The 17,136-nt window shown below is 36.1% G+C and overlaps 1 long non-coding RNA gene across 1 annotated transcript in view; it reads left to right on the top strand.

The window, feature by feature from the left end:
* LOC130159030 (uncharacterized) overlaps positions 1-17,136 on the top strand; it is a 141,151-nt gene that overhangs the window by 77,035 nt on the left and 46,980 nt on the right. The window contains exon 2 of the long non-coding RNA XR_008825591.1: positions 9,620-9,664. This is a non-coding gene — a long non-coding RNA (uncharacterized LOC130159030). The remainder of the gene's footprint in view (positions 1-9,619; positions 9,665-17,136) is intronic.

The following is a 17,136-nucleotide window of genomic DNA, read 5'->3' as shown; positions in this document are numbered from 1 at the left end:
CTTTTGAAACTTACTGAGATCAGCAAGAATCCTGGGTCACTGCCAGACTTGTACCTCCTCAATTTTTATTGCTTGGTTTCCAGAGCAGAATCCAAACCCAGTACAGCTTCCTTCAACGCATGAAAAGATTACCAAACTCAGAGCAGCAACTTCTACATAGAAAATAGGGAGCTGCCTTATCCCAAGGATGTACTCTTAAATCTTGCCCTTGGGAACTTAAGCACAGTGGATTCAGTGTTCTCCCATTCTGAAGCTCTTTCTGTCAACAAAGTATGCTGAGAAGGATCGTTCACTTCCAAAAGGGATGGGAGATTTAGAGTATCAAACTGGGCAGGGGAGTGGGGTTGCAAAACAGAAGACAGGAGAAGTCTTAAGGATTTTGTGCTTATTTCTGTTCCCTGGTAAGAGCAATTGTGTTCTGGCTGACTGTAATAAAAGTTGAGAGACTGCTGTCTTCCAGTCCATCCTACAGTCACTTGTATAAGCAGCATACAGTAACAGTGCAGGAAAGACATTAGGCTGTAGACAATTATTAAGTCTGGACTTCATATCAAAGCTGGAGCTCATAAATTACATACAAGCTCCCCAGATTATCTCAGCTCAATCCTCAGAAAATAATAGAACCAGAGTGTCATGATACTTTATACCTTCCTGTAACTTGGAATTCAAATTACTCTTTGAGTAAAGCATAAACAAAGATTACTAGTACAGCCTAAATTCTTATAATAGCAGTGCCTCACTAGGAATGGAAACTTTTAAAACACTTTTTTTTCTCATTACCTAAGAAATGTGAATAAACAGAAAGTAAATACAGCTGTCAGAACACCAGCCCAAACTCAAGTGTTTTCAGAAAAGTGCTTCTCAGAAAAAAACCCCAAATCATAGTGCTAAGAAACCATCTTGGTTTCCTTGGTCCAGTGAAGTGATGAGTTTCCACTGTTCTCACCCACCTGGCACCTTTTTCAGTGAAGCAGTGACAGATGAGAGCAGCATGCTGAGAGAAGGTGCTGCCAATACCTGTCACATTTGTTATATACAATGTATTTGCACAATGCAACACAGAAAGTACCACAACTGTATGCATGCTATCTCAGATGCAGCATTGAGAAAGATCTGAATACATATATACTGCTCATTGCACCCAGTGTAGCTCCACTAAAAACTGGCACTCTACAGAGCATTAGAGAGGATGCCAAGACTAAAGGAAGATGGTATTTGCAATGGAGAGATCTTTAGACAGGGAAGAGAGAAGGTGGAAATATTTTCTGTATTGATATTCAAGAACATCAGAGAATACGCTGCAGGTCCAACAGCAGTGCAAGGCCCTCAAGGCATTGTAGCCTATGGTGTTTCGCGGTGGTTTGCTGGGTAGCATGCTTGCCTGGTAGTGTCAGAATTTTTTCTAAATTTATTGCCTTGTACAGATTGTTATTTTGTTTAGCTGCTGTTTGTTGAGCTTCTGGGACTGTTTCTTTTTGTGAACTTTTTTTCATTATGGATTGTGCTTCCCTTTATAAATATCTGGACATGAATATAATAATAGTGCCTTGAAGCTGTTCTGTGTACTGATGCACAGATCTTTCTTATGAAGTAATAGTGGAGACGTTTAGTCACATGCTGTACATAGGAGGTCTTCAAAATTCAAGACTGGTATTGATTGCATTTTTAGTGGTTGGTCAGAACTTTTAAACCAGCCTTGATACTGGTACTGAAGGAGTCCTACTGCTGGGGACTACCCATGGCTAACTCTTTCCTTCATTGGAGGGACCTGTTTTATACGTATATTTTAAAATGTAAAGCTGGAATCTTCCAGGTTCCATATGTAAAAAATGCTATACAATAATAGCTACCACAATTTCTGTGTAAAGATCACATTTTTTTTCTGCTTAACAGAAACTACCACAGGTTTTTTTAGGAGTCTAAAAGCAGAAACTATTTTTATGTAGAAAGACAACCTAATGTAGTCAAGCTGCTCTTCATGGACTGTGTGCTCCTCCCCTGGGACCAATTTGCTATTTTGAAGCAGAAATGGTTCTTGTAGGACAGTAGCTGCAAAGTACTGCATGCCACAACCTGCATTCTTATCAGCTGGTCAGCTTATGCATCCCAAATTCCAGTTTTTCCCTTTTCTCTCATAATAGAAGTTGAAGCAGTTAAAACTTTTTATGGGAGCAGCTGAGATGATAAATTCTGCCTGATGAATAGGCTGGTAATAGCCCTCATCTTACAGAGGGAAAATTAATGCACCAAGGTCAAATGATGCGGATTAAGATACAAAGAAAAATCAGAATAGATGGAACATAAGAATTTCTTGATCTTATTTCTCTTCTTTGTCTGATAGATTAAGGATCTCGCTGTCTCACCTACTTGGTGCAAGAGAAAGCTGCCTTTTGCATTGTGGAACTGACTATACTGGCTGTTTTAAGAGCTGCATTCCAAAGTCATTAACTGACGACTCTATATTGATGCATTTCTCTAGATACCATTTGGACAGGATAACGTTTTATGACAGTCACTCCACAAGTAAAGTAAGCATTCATTAGATGCATGTGCATAATTATTCAAGCCCTTGAATAACGGTATGGTTTAAGAGAGTTAATTGGAATGCAAATACACATTCTAAGCATTTAATAATATTGATGTATGACATTGTTGAAACCACCTGACATGGCAAATAGTCAAAAGGTTACCCTGAGTACAGCCTTATTATAATTTTCTGAGACTTGCTTGTTACCCAACAACAACTGTGATTTTATGAGAGGAGCAAAGTATCGAACTAAATGAAGCTTAAGTACCTTAATTTTAATGCAACCTTCATGTATTTATATTATTACTGATTTCAGCCCAATAATCAATCCTGCAACAAAGCATGTGTGCCTACTATTTCAAAAGTGAACCAAGGAAACAAATAAATCAGTATCTTGTGTTTTACCAGCAGAATTGCCCATAAGCAAAAGCTTTTTGAAAAATTTCTGTGAGGCATCAGCAGAATATCTAATTGCATGTTAAAGCAGCACTTCAGTAGACCTACTTAAACCAGCTACCAGGTATCCATAACCAGCCACATTTTTTTTTATTTTATTCCCTCTTCCCACACATTTTTTAGTCTTTCTGCTGTTGTTATTATTTTGGATCACAAATTCTCTTTCTTTTTATTGTAGTAGATAAAATCAAGCTTTTTAAAAAGATCTTTTCATCTGATACCCTTTCTGTAACATGCTGTTTAAAGAAACTGAAAAAACTAAGTACACAGGAAAACATGACTAATGGCATAGTTTGGAGGAGGGTGGTAGGAATATTTTTGCTCTTCTGTATGAGTAGGAGATGAAATTTCAATAGGTAGTTCAGATTTTTAAAACACAGATCCTAGCTGCTTTAAAACTTTCCACTTATAAACTAAAATCTGTGGGTAAACTATATGTGCCTGGTAGGCACACGTTTTCATTAGATGCATGCTAATTTTTCAATATTAATTTTGCAGGCAACTAATTGTAATAGTAGCCAAAAATAGGCATCTGATTCACTACAACCAATTACATAAGATTTGTCATTTATGATTCTATATTGGAGGAACTTAAAACTGAATTTCTTCTTCATTTCAAGAAATGTTAAACCAGACTCCACCTGAAAACTTGTCTTTGATTTTTAGGCAAAACTTTCACATATCATCAAAAGGTCAGCAAATACTGAATGAAACTCTTTACACAGGCTTCATTGATTCAACATGTGCTCGCTAGTTGCTATTCAAGCTCATCCTGCTGTGCTGATGAATTAACAAGCCATAGGAGTTACGGTCATCCTAATTTTCTTCTCTCAGAAATTTAATTTCCTGCCAATGAGTATGTGCTGATACACCTACTGTTGGTTTGTTTGGTTGGTTTTTTTCCCCAAAGACAGGAATAACAGCCAGCCACTCTTAATGTTTTAATTAATGACCATGTTTTTCAAGATTTAGAAATTCCCTCTTGTTCTTTATTGCTTTCACACATAGAATTTTTACTGAAAGTATTTGTCCAATGACAAATTCAAGAAATTAATATTTCTGGTATTCTTGCAGTCCTGGAATCTAACTTACTTGAGTGCAGGCAAAATGACAGTGTATGGGACACTCATCATTGAACAACAATATACAAGAACATCCATCCCCCCCAGCTGCATTAACTGAACTCTAAAAAGTGAAATAAATATATCAAAGAATAACTTTTTAGTAAAGTAGTTAAGATGTACTTAAGTGATTTTAAACAAGTTTTTATTTTCTTTTCTCTCTGCAAAGTAATTATGGGTGTTTTCTGTTAGAGTAAAAAATTAGATATTAAATGTAGCTTCTTTCTAAATGTATTTACAAGTGGGTGGGTATAGTCTCATGGGTTTGGCTTTCAATTGTAGTTTACAAGTCATAGGTGTTTATGGATAGCCTCCTTTTCAAACATTAAATTCCACTGAATTTAAAAAGCATTTTTCTTTCAAAACCACCCCATTAAAGCTATTGTTGCTATTTCCTTGTATCTATGCTCAGCAAAGCAAAAAGGACTGGCAACATTTGGCTAAACAGCAATGAGAATGATGCCAATATTTGATTCTTACAACATTCAGTGTGTAGAACGCTGTTTTGCCCAAAGCTTAAGGGACTAAGCATAAGGGACTTAGAAACCTACATAAGTCCTACAAATGCTAATGGATGTTTGGCGTGCTGTAAGTCACAGTCTAAACATGATCCTCCTGGCAATATTCTTTAACAGGTGCTGAACATCTGCACCTTTTATACAAGTTCTTTGGAACTATGGATGCTAAGAGACAGCTTTAAAATGAAGTTGTTGATTTCTTATTCTACACCTAGTTTCTCCCAGACTTAGAGCTACTCTGCTTAAGAGTAATATCAGAACATATTCTCAGGCAAGAGAGATAAGAATCATGAAAAGTCGTTACTGTTCAAATTAGGAGTCTTCAGTATAAACACATGTATATGATAAATGCATGGACTGAACATTGACAGTTTAATCACCTGCTGGCATTTTTATGTCTGGATATTTTGGGCCTTTTAATAAAGACTTCTAAATGCATTAGCCAGATAAGTTAATGGTTTAACTATCTCAAAAAAGAATTTTGTAAAAAAAATCGAACTGGGCTCATGATGCAGGGTCAGCTAGTAAGAATCTTATGCCCCAAAATGAAGCTAATCTGGCTATATTTCCAAAAGCCTATCATAAATTTGTCTTTTGAATTCCCATTGTCGTAAGGATAGGTCTCCTCATTTTAAATTTTAAAGTGGAAGAGTGAAAATTGTTCTTAAATTACTGTGCTCTTTAAAACAATACTTGTCTTTTAAGTAGTCTAGAGATGAAAACTTAAACTTGTTCACATTCACCCATTAAAAAGAAAATAGAATGTAGCAAACTACTATATTCAGCTCACAAAGCATACTCATCAATATCTTTACTAGCAACATAATCTGAAAAATAATTCACTTATTGGCACATTTAGCGCTCCCTATTTTATGCATCACTGTCAAGCCCGATTGGAATCCAACCACTCAAACAGTCAAATTTACTAATTTTAACAAGCAATAGCCTCTGGTTACTCAGTTATCAGAACAGTGCCCTTACAGAGCCTGCTGCAAGGTGGATCAATGCAATTATCATCCACTGACATATGGCAAGGAGCTATGAGTGTTTTCACATGAGATAAATTGAATGGGACACAAATCATTGACTTATGTCAAGGATACCAGAGACAGCACCTGAAATACAGCAAATTTCAGAGGGGGCTGACAGGCAGTGAGTGAGGAAAACAGAACTGCATGTTGTTGATACTATTCTGGAAGAAAATCACTCAGCCAGAGTGCAGCTTACTATTTGCTCTGTCATCCAGAGCAAGTTAAGTAGTGTAGTGATCTGCTTCCTGTATGTCTTTATTTATGCAAGGGTTTGCTTGCTCATTTTCATATTCCTTCCAGAGGGTAAATGCCTTTATTCTGTTTAACAAGTAAGTTTGGTTAAATCTGATCAGGATTGCTGTAGTTGCTGCCCGTAATTTGTATGGAAAAGTAGCAAGTGTTTCAATAGTCAACATGCTTTCTACGCTCTTGCCAGCCTCAGCAATGAAGATAACCATTTAAAAGGCCTAGAAATGCCACTTTTTCTTTTTATTTTCTTTTTTTTTTTTTGATCCAAATATAGACTGTTATTTTATGAAAAAAGTAATAGTAACTTAATTTAATTTGAATACTGGAAATTTATTACAGCTCATTAAGTCCACATTTGTAAACGAAGAGAAAGTGGTTCAATGTGTTTAGTTCAGCGTATTTGGTACATAAAGAGATAGTCATAACATCTAACTTCAAGAGCTTCTGCTGCCTAAACCAGAAACTAATCCTCTTAAGCCTCCAGTGAAATTCAGGATGAAAGGGACAGATTTCTCCAGAGGGCAATTCAGGGTAAGAATTTAACTTAGGTGCTTTGAATTGCACTCCTCCAGAGAACATCTTCCTTCTACTTTTAGTTATATAGTGTATGACCAGCTTTCTAATTCAGGCACTTTAGTTAGGTGAGTGAAAGACCATGTATCTCCTATAGCTCCATGAAGATTTGGAATGGGACAAACATTTTCTTGCTAAATAATGAGTTCTTTGTAAAACATATTTTACCTTGAAAGAGTTCATGGATATGAGTAAAATTGACAAAATATAATTCTGCAGCTGGGTTGACTGTAGGAAAGTAAAATTTCCTGGTGAGTGAAGGCTGTGTTTTTTATAATTAATACATTTGAATGTTATTTCATTTTCATCACACTTTTAGGAAATACGAATTGAATAGGCTACAAATGTGCAGAGGTTAAATATTCACAAGAAAGAAATGTGACAATGATAAATAGAAATATACTTGTATGCTATGTTAAATGTATTTGTCATCTTGTTTAAGTAAATGTTTGAAATAGATTTGCAAGTTGCCTTGAGTGTTACAGATTTGTTCAGATGCACAGTTCCTGAATTTCATATGACATATTATTATTTTTTTAAGACTTCATTTCAATAGCTAGTTTAATGAAGTTTAATCCTGCAAGCTCTTTTGTTTGACCCATATGTTTTTAATGTAAGCCATCAACTGTTTTGAGATAGACAGTGAAGTAGGGAAGTTAGCATGTGCAGAGCATAGAGTGAAAGACATTTCAGCTTGACAAAAGGTTCAGGCAAGCCTGATCCAGGTTTCGAGCAGTTGGAATCAGTGGACTGGGAAGGGTAGAGACAAAAACACCCAGTAAAGTTCAGAGGTTCATTTCTTAATTTTCAGCCTAACAGGACCCCCTGGCTGCTTTCTGCCAGCCCAGTTCTTCAGGAAAAATGGAAAACAACAAAAAGCAGCTGCCTAAGGATTTACTTTAGTGCTTTCTGAGTTTTCTCTCTTTTGCTTCCCTTGCTGTTGTTGACTGCAACACCAGTCAAAACCACCTTACTCTGAATTACCCCAGGCCTGGGCACTCCCTTTCCATAGACCATTTCCTTCTAAATGCCTTTTGGTTTTTACTCAAGTCTCCATCCATTACAGCCTCATTCTGAAAATCTTTAAAGAGAGCAGCTCTGATGAAAACTCTGGAGAAACAAGACTGCTTTCAGGCCTTTCATATTTGACTGGACAAGCAAGTAATGGAGAAGTAGACTTGTGAGAGTATGCAATGAGCTTACTCAGTAGAAAACCACAAATACTCAGTGACCAATCTCAGCCAGTCTGGCCTTCAGCTGGCAGCAAAAAGATGGCTCAAAACCATTTTTTGCATCCAGTTTTGATGTGTTTCAGAGCCCATTGTGGCCTCTGGTAAGAAAGCACCTTCAAAGACTGCAGCCTCTAAGGTAGGCTCTAACTAGCTGGAGTGATAGACTCCCTCCATGCTCCTGCTAGCTAGTTTGGGGACCAGGGTTGTTGTGTTTCTTTAACAGTTCTGTTCTAACCTGAGGAATTTTTCTCAGAGGCCATACTGAATGTGTATTCATTAGCTATATAAAAATCAGTTCTAGTGAAATGGAGATTATAAGAGAAAATTTGGGCAGCAAATACTTTCAAGTGTTATTAAGAATTAATGAATTCCAACTATGTCCCTATGCATTTTGCCTCTCATTCCTCTGCCTGGATTTGTTTTCGTTGATTAAGTTTCAGTTGGTTTTTTTTCCTGAATGTGTTGTAACACAAACCGAAAAGTATCTTATCCTATACCATGTCAAGATGTTTAGATGAATAATGGAGTGTGGCTATGGCCAGGTTTAACCATATCCATCTGTTATCAAGTCCTAACTTTGGTAGTGATAGCTAATATCTTAACTAAAAGTTTCCTGTAGTAATTGTTGATTTCTTTATAATTACTGATGTCTTTGTTTCAAGTAAGTTTACAATATCCTAGTGCTGATTTTATATATCTGTTATACCCAAATATACTTTTTGTTTCTATTGATAACATTATACCTTATGCTTTCTAAACCTTGCTTGTCTTCTTCCATCAGAAAACAATTACAGTTTCTGTCTGTTGAAAAGCTTGTGCAATTTTTGTGCTCTCAAGCATGGAACAAATTACTGAATTTGGTAAATTGTAACATTTCTTGGCCACCCACTCTGAGCTCAGAATGGACATCTTTCCAGTTCACAGTAACACGTACTTAATCAAATAAAAATTTAGTAGAACTCTGTAGATAACTTTTTAAGCATGAAGGTTAAAAATAATGTTATTCAGAATATTTCTGAGATGTGTAAATATGTAAAAAAAAAAAAAAAAGAAAAAGAAAAAGAAATGTTAGATCAAGGTTATAACGTTTTTTATTTCTCAGAGCAGAAAAGCTTTATCTGAGTTTAAGCCTGCTATACATAGTTTTACCCATAAGTAGTAGGGTTAAAATGAATTTGGATATTGCTATGTTGCACAGCAGTCTCTGGAGCACAATTAACTCTCAGCAAGCTAATCTTTCAGGAGCAGATTCTTTTTGCTTTCTTGTATATAAGAAGCTGTTACCTAAGCATTACTGTACGGTTAATTTATTTCAAGACTTAAACAGCTTCTAAAGTTACAAGGCAAGGAGAGTATCAAGTAGCATCATATTAATATTCCGTATTCATATGTTGTATCAGGTAATTATTATTAAGAGACTTTGTGTTCAAATTCAAATACTTCCAAAAGTGACTTTAATAAAGCTTACACAACATTAAGTGTTGAAAGGACAGAAAAGGTATTGTCGTCAAATCCAAACAAGAATTAGAAATCACTGACATACTGATTTCTAAAGAACTGGATTTCAAAGCACTTTTACAGTATGGGAATCCCTAGGTAAAGTTTCCATATAATGAGGACTTCCTTACTGCATCTTTTCTACTGTCTTCCCAAGAAAAACAAACTGTAGGGCTTGTGAAAATAATCTCTTTTAAACCGAGTAAAGGAGCAGAGAGATGTGTGCAAACTTAATGTTGTCGTACACAAAGTATCTTCCTTTATTTTGAGGGTGATGATTTCAGCTGAGCATGGATAAGGATGTCTTAATATCTGGTACAAAGCTTTGCAGTGAAATATGAAAGAAACCATGATGCTTGCATTAAAGAAATTCAAGCCTATTTATATATATTTGGGTTTTTGTTTTTTTTTCCAGTTCAATGGAGGAGTTTGTCAGTACCACGCAGAAGATGTAAAACTGGTTAGTAAGTTACCTGTAACTGTATGTGATTGAACATTGGATTCATTGGAAAGTCAATGCACCATAAAGCTCACAGTAATTACAAGGCAAAACAATGGAGCATAAATTCTGTCCTTAAATAATATTTTGCGGCTTCCCCAAAGCCATTTCTGTCTTAAATGGCAGAAAGTTGCTAAGACTTTAAGTACCTGACTTCAAAGCTGCTGTGTAAAGGTATTGTAAGGACAAGGAGAGGAAAAACAATTGGTCCAGAGAGCATTCAGATAAAACCAAGCCTTATCTCGTCTGTTGTACAGAGAAAAACAATTTAACAATTGTGAAGTTTCTCTTCCCTCAAGGATCTCGAGCCTGCTCGCTCCAGTTCTGCCCTAAGCTACTGTTCTACTATCCATTTATTCTCTCTAGCACCACTTAAAAACAGGTGAACATGGACAAGGAAGCAGCACATGCTGCGAAGACAAACCTTTGCTAGAAACTGCAGCTGAAAAAGGAGGAGGAAAGGGAGTTCAGGAACTCGGAGTACTGAAATGTTCTTGAAGCCTTTCCTTCCTCATACATAGCTATATCTTGCACAGATGGGAACAGAAAGCAGATTAATGGACAGATTCTGTCCTAGTGATTTTTCAAGAGACTGGTTCACCACTGGCAAAATATCCTTTCCCCCCCACCGCACCCCCCTAGTATTTATATCTTTAGTCTGATGTATTTTTGCAGCATACTGATTTGTCACTTAAATGGGATACATTTATTTTTTGCATAAAAATCACTTTCCAATATGTTTAACTTGTTACTTTATTAAGTCAACCATTTTTTAAGAGTTAAATTTTAAACTGAAGTCATATATTTTTTGCAGACCCATACTTAAAAAAGCAGCTACAGCAGGATTAAGCAAATCCACAGATACTGCAAAGCAAGTCCTGCAGCTATGAAGCTATATGTAGTATCTTACTATTTCACTCATATGTAAGAGCCTGAGTCTGGTTAGGCACCAAACTGGGTATTATGAGCAAAATTGTATTGATTGTGTGCTGGCCAGGCCACTGAATGCTGCATTATCTTAATCAACAAAAGTATCAGTGATCCTGATTTTATGAAAGCAGTAGGAATGCTTGCTCCAATAGATAAAAATTTATATAATACTAACTATATTGTAAACCACAGAGATTCAAAAGAATTAAATTTACCATAGAAGTTTTATTCCCTACATTGTTCTCTAAATAAAGCTACAGTGTGGAAGGCAGTCATCTAGGTCAAAAAGAGACAGGAGAACAGCAATAAAACATGATATGGGATATAAAAAGAGGCAAAAGGTAGTAAATACAAGTTACTATTTTAAAAGTTCATGCAGTTGCTAAGGGGGAGAAAAAATAGAACAGGAATATCAATAGTGAATAGAGTAAGTAAAATAAAAGGTTTTTCAAAATAAGTGGTGTTTGGGTTAAAAATAGCATTGAAAACACTGTGTAAGGAATAACAGGAACTGTTTTCCAGCCCTTGTGAAATAGAAAGGTTGTCAGCTCTAACTGGGGAGGCTAAGAAGAAACATTTACTAAAGGTATACCATGTATAACCATCTAGCCTAGGTGCCATAAATCCTGCAGTTATAGAAAAAAACTTGTCCTGAAACACAATTAATATCAACATTAACAAGAAAACAAGGGATGCATGAAAAATTGAGGTTATAAAATTGCCCCAGTACTGGATAACGTGAAAATCATGACTTGGGAATTATATATCAACTAGATTGATATTGATTCTAAGTAAAATAAAGGAACAATTGAGCTGGGACTTTAAAGACCACTAATTTTTGCAATGCTGATTCTTGCATTACTTTTCTGGTTTTGTGGGATTTGTTTTTTCAGACTTTCCTTTCTGTAGTTGTCTGTTCTATTAGGCTTGCAGACCTGGTCAAAACAGACAGTCAGTATCATAATACCTGGATATCTCCAGCTTCTTTGAGAAAGCTCTCATTACGTGGAATGACAGGTATTTTGCAGATTAGGTTTAAAAGTGTTTCCCCCATAGAAGACAAATTTATGTTCCTACTGGGAAGGAAAGAAAGTATTGAGTTGTTACTGAGCAATTAATGTTTCCTGGAGACATATAGAGACTATGTGGAGTCATATATGTGAAGTTTGCAAATGATACAACATTTCTGTGGTAAGAAATGATGAGAAGGGTGTGATACTAATGCAGAGCAAGGTATGGATTCAGTTGATGACCTGATTGAAGAAATTGCTCAATAGCAGCCATGCAAGTGGAACGTATTCACTGCATCAACCCATCCTCCCTCAGGGCAGAAGTTACAACTCCATTAATCTCTTCCTTCTTTCTTCCAGTACATCTGGTCTTAAGAATGACCTGGAGCACTTAATTAAGTGGTCACAATAGAATACTGATATGCATAATGGTATGCATTTCAAAAGGAGTACCACACACTGTGCTTACATAGTTGGAGCTCTTGTGTAGAAATACAGTAAGTCAAAAAGGATTTTAATGGTCATTATGAGTAGATATACTATTGAAATTAATTTCAGAGTTAACTCAAGAAATACACCCCGAAAATGAACAATCTTAAAAAATATATGTAAAAAAATTATGTTATTAAAAGAATGTGCTTTTTTCCCTGGCTGTGATAAAATCATCACAGTTCAAAAGGAGTATTAAAATAATCGAGTAGGAATAAAGGAAATTCACAAAATATATCCAGAATTTGGAATGTCAAGCCTTATGTCACAAAGAATAGCCTTATCCAAAAGGAAGTTGAGAGAAGACACTCTCTTTTTAAAAGTGCTTGTTCATGGGTGCATTTGAATAGTGTGAAGCAGGAAGAACTGTCTATCCAAAGACTGTTAACTGAGGTTAGAGAAATTAATTGCCTAATTAGGATACAATTTCCTGGCAGTCTGACAGAAGATGCAAAAGTGCAACTTCTTCTCATTCAGAAACTTTGATGTGAGTTGGAACAGTTTTCTAACATGTGTATGATTTAATTCAGCTTTTCAGAAGAAATCATCAGCCTGTGTGTACTGATGAATCATCCTAAATCTTTCAGGTGGTCTACTGAGTCTTCCTGGGGCATTTGGCAACACAAATTTTTTTGGTCAAAATATTCTCATAACACTTGGTCTTACAAACCCGTAGCATTTATTAGTCTCATGCTTCAGAACCTCATTTAGTCATCTGACCAACCAGAAATTAATATTTGTTCCCCCTTCCCTAGGAATATTACTTTAGCATGACTTTCTAGATACTTTTCTCCTTTCTGAAACATCAGGGGTTTTGTCCAAATGAACACAGGATGATAAATGGGGGGGGGGGGGGGGGGGGGGGGGGGGGCGGTGGGCAGGGAGGTATTAGAATTGCTTCTTGGCTTGGCTGATACACTTGTCCCTCCTGCTCAGGGTAGAGCAAGCCTTTCTTCTGCCTTCTCTTTGGTAAGATAAATACATAAAGCTCCTTAAGCTCTGCAACACAAGGGTGATTTTCCAATTTTGGGATTACTTCTGTCTTCTTCAGTGTGTGGTAGAGCTCACCAGCTGGATCATCTGTGTATCTCTCTCAACAAATTTCCTGCCACTGGGGAGGTATTGGCTACCAATGGTCTGCAAGGCTTTTTGTTTGTTTGTTTGTTTGTTGTTAATATTCTTTCAGTGTGTTTTGGAGGGTTTTCTGAGAATCCAGAATTTTTGAGTAATTGAAATTGCTGTTTGTTAGCAGCAAGTCAAATGATACAGAAGAATATATGATGTATGGGTGGTTGACTTCAGAAGTCTAAAAGCCTCTCTCAGAACATTTTGCTAATGCCTGTGTTTCAGATAGGTGCCAATCTACAAAGCTTGTCTGGATCTGTAGTCAGTGAATGTGTTCTTCAGCAGACAATTCAGCCCACCTATTTTAAGAAGGAATTAATTATCTGTTGGTAGTTGATGGTGCAAATAAATTTTAGAATTAGACTATACTCTTTACCTTCTGGTGGCTAAAATTCAGTCAGCTGGATGCCACCTACTCTGATATAAAAGTCTAATAATGTATTTTTTTCTAATTGAAATATTATGAACCTAACTATTTACTACAGACAGGTGATACAGAACATTTTTTATTTAGACTATCTGATTCACTTTTCAGGAATTGCAGAGTGACCATGTCATTACGTTAACAACTACCACATAATTTTGGCCACACACATAACATAACCATTATGGTAGTTCTGTAATTATTAAATAGGAAAATGAAAATGGGTTAGTTGAGCAGCATCATTACTCATAAATGTTTCCTTTGTTATATACTATTATCTACTGTATTTTTCTCTTAGAATGAATACAATTTAAGATCAAAACAATTATGCCAAATGTAGGAAGTAATTGTACAATATCTGTACTCAGACATAAGATTTATAATAGATAATAAGAACACAATCAAAATACAATTACATATGCAATTTGTTTTGATGTGCATGTGTTTGTGTGATAATGATGCTTTAATTCAAACCTTTTCTTGTTGGTTTTGTGGAGGTTTTTTTAGTCTCCAGTACTGTAAGCATAGGTTAAATTAAAGAAATGGTATTTATGAATTGCAGTCCACCTTTTGGGCAGAATTATTTTGTCCCTGTAATAAAGGAAGTGTGAAGCATTATGTGTCTGCTGCTATAAGCTGGAAGACCTAACCCTCAGGTCTGGATGATACTTTTACCTATTTGGGGTTTTATTACAAGATATCCATGCTGTGGAACTGAACTGTCATTAATAGGGAATTCACCTGCCAGAACTGTGGTCTTGTGGTGCTGGGTGAGAAATTATAGTAAAGAGACAGTCCAAGATATGAAGGGTTAGGACTAAGGACTTGATAGGACTTTCCTATCTTGTTGTTATATATGGAATGATCGGCAAAAGAATGCTTAAACCCACCACGATTATGAGAGGAATTTGACTATGAGATAAAATTATGTAGCATATGCAGCATTCACTCCTTTGGCATATTGCCCTTTCATTTGGAGTCTTTTGGCAGAGATTTCCAAGTGGCATGAAGGGCGGGGGGGGTGCCATTGAATTTTAATGCTCAGAACCTGTGCTCAGCATGGTTTGAGTCACCTATAGAAACAAACATCTTAGGAGGCAAAGATGTCTAATACCCCAAGATTAAGTTTCTCTTTTTCTGCATGAATCTAGGCATGTTTGGGGGTGGATGGGACAAAGGGTTACCCATTAACTGATGTGAACATAAGTTCTATTTCTAACCTGTGCAACTAGCTTTCTCATTAAAAACAGGACAATCTTCTCATATTTTATTTTAAAATATTATAAAAAAAAAAAATTGTTAAGTAATCTGATCAAAGGATGCTTGTAAAAATCTATAGTATGAAATTAATGTAGCTTTTACTGTCATAGCTTGCTTCTTTATAGTGGTGGTGTTTCTGTGAGCTGCTGGAGTATGATGCAAGGCTTCTGTCCAGGAAGCAGTTAACACTGTCATCACATTATATGACATGTCTCTATACATTCCAACACATGATGATTTTGCTGCACCTGCCCAGTACTCTTTCATTAGCCTGTATTCTGAATTTTTGTACTAACCATTTCCTGGTTCATTTTCACTGGGTTTTCACAAACAAGGGCTAAACCGTGAGCGTGTAATTCTATCAGCTCGTTTTCATGCACAGCAGAGGTCTAGGTTGAGTATGCGCTCAAACTTTTCTACTTTTTCTGCTTTCTCCTACTATCAGAGTTAAAATAGCTGTACTCCAACTAAGCTTGAACTTCCTGTTAAAAAAGTTAAAGTAACTGCTAGGAAGGAAGAACTAACTTATGGGATGTCAGAGGTCCCTTGACGGTGCTAAACTTTAATGGAGGATGAGCTGCCTCTATTTTTCCATGCTGAGATGCCTACCTATTTTGTCTGCTCAGACTGACAGGTCTGAAAATGAATGATTTTTCCTCAGTCATGATGGATACCATTTCTAGACATATTGTAGCATAATGGACAAATAACTTCTCTTAAAGACTTGTCATATAATTTGAAGGAAAAAAAATTGTACCCCCGAGACAGACATTTCTATCTATATCCTCTGGGAATAATGAGACCTTAGAGCAGAGTCTAAGGCTAAGAGTTGGTTCAAAATACTATGATGTGATGTGCCCTTATCTTCTTTTACAGATAAGACAGGCAGACTGTTTCTTGCACAGAAAATCAAAGAGCAGGCTGTAAAATCATAGGAAATAAAAAAATGACAACTGAAATCTCTCCTTTCCTTTGAAAAATATTTCTTCCAGAAATTCTTCTTTTTTCCTCTCCCTATTCCTTGGTGACCCCCACTTACTTAAACTGAAGTGAGCATGGCTGAATCCTAAATGATTCATCTGAATATGGAAAATATAAACCTTTTGGTTATTTCTAAGTCTCTTGAGGTTTCAGAAATGCTTATTACTGCAGCCTCATCTTTTTGAGAATGTAAAAGATAGCTGTTTGACATGCTTCATTCATTAGCAGTGCATAACATTCACCTTCTGTGGGTGATGAAACAGAGAGGCATCTGCAGTTGGATGAAATGTGCGGGGTGACTTGGGTCTGCAGATCCATATAGACTGGCACAAAGTTGTGAGTAGCTTTTGTATTTGGCAAGACCATTGCATTATCCATACCAAAAAAAAATCAACTAAAATTCCAGAAAGACATTTTAAAATTTGAGAAGAAACATACAAACAGGCACTTTTTCTTTTTAATTTTGAAATAACATTTCATCTAGAAAGCTGCCTAAAACTAAACAGCAGATTTTAAGGTTAAAATATATAGCTAAAAACAAAGTTTCATTTGACTCAAAACAACATCTGTTGTTTGTTCTAAGCAAACTATAAAAAGATTGACCCAGAATTGATTAAAAATTGTAGTCTCACCAAGCCAAAAACTAATAACATTTTTTTTTTCCAAGATCTAGTGAAGTACTTCTTAACATTATATAATAACATATCTAGGCTGTATGTGAAATCATATTACAAAATCCCTATTGCACTTATGAGGAAAATACTCCTAACTGCAGCCCCTAACTACTTCATATATGTCATTTCTCTGGAAGAAGTATGATTTTATTTACTGGAAAAGTGTCTTTGATGAACAGACTGAAATTAATAAAACACATTAGTCTGTTTTGCTTTAAGTGTAGACCAGACTTACGGGGTGGATCTGTTTCTTGTATAGAAGGTGTGAGTTGGCTGATCACAGAATACTGCATTCTGTGTTTGATTTGACTCACAGGTTTTTACACCTTTTCACGGAAAATTAAAAATAAATAAAAAAAGACAGGAAAAATGTGATAAAATCATAGTTTTTACTTCCCCTCACTCATTCTTTGGGTAAAATACCTCTTTATTTCAATGAGCTTCTTGCCTGATAGGAAAAAGGAATTGTGAGTGGATTATATACAGCATCTTCCAGCCAAGGACCATAGTGACCTAGGATGCATAAATCCTTGAATGCCT

This window comes from Falco biarmicus, chromosome 14 (assembly GCF_023638135.1).
Source record: "Falco biarmicus isolate bFalBia1 chromosome 14, bFalBia1.pri, whole genome shotgun sequence".
NCBI lineage: Eukaryota > Metazoa > Chordata > Aves > Falconiformes > Falconidae > Falco > Falco biarmicus.
Note: the sequence above shows the minus strand (reverse complement) of the source record. Positions and strands in the feature narration are given on the sequence as shown.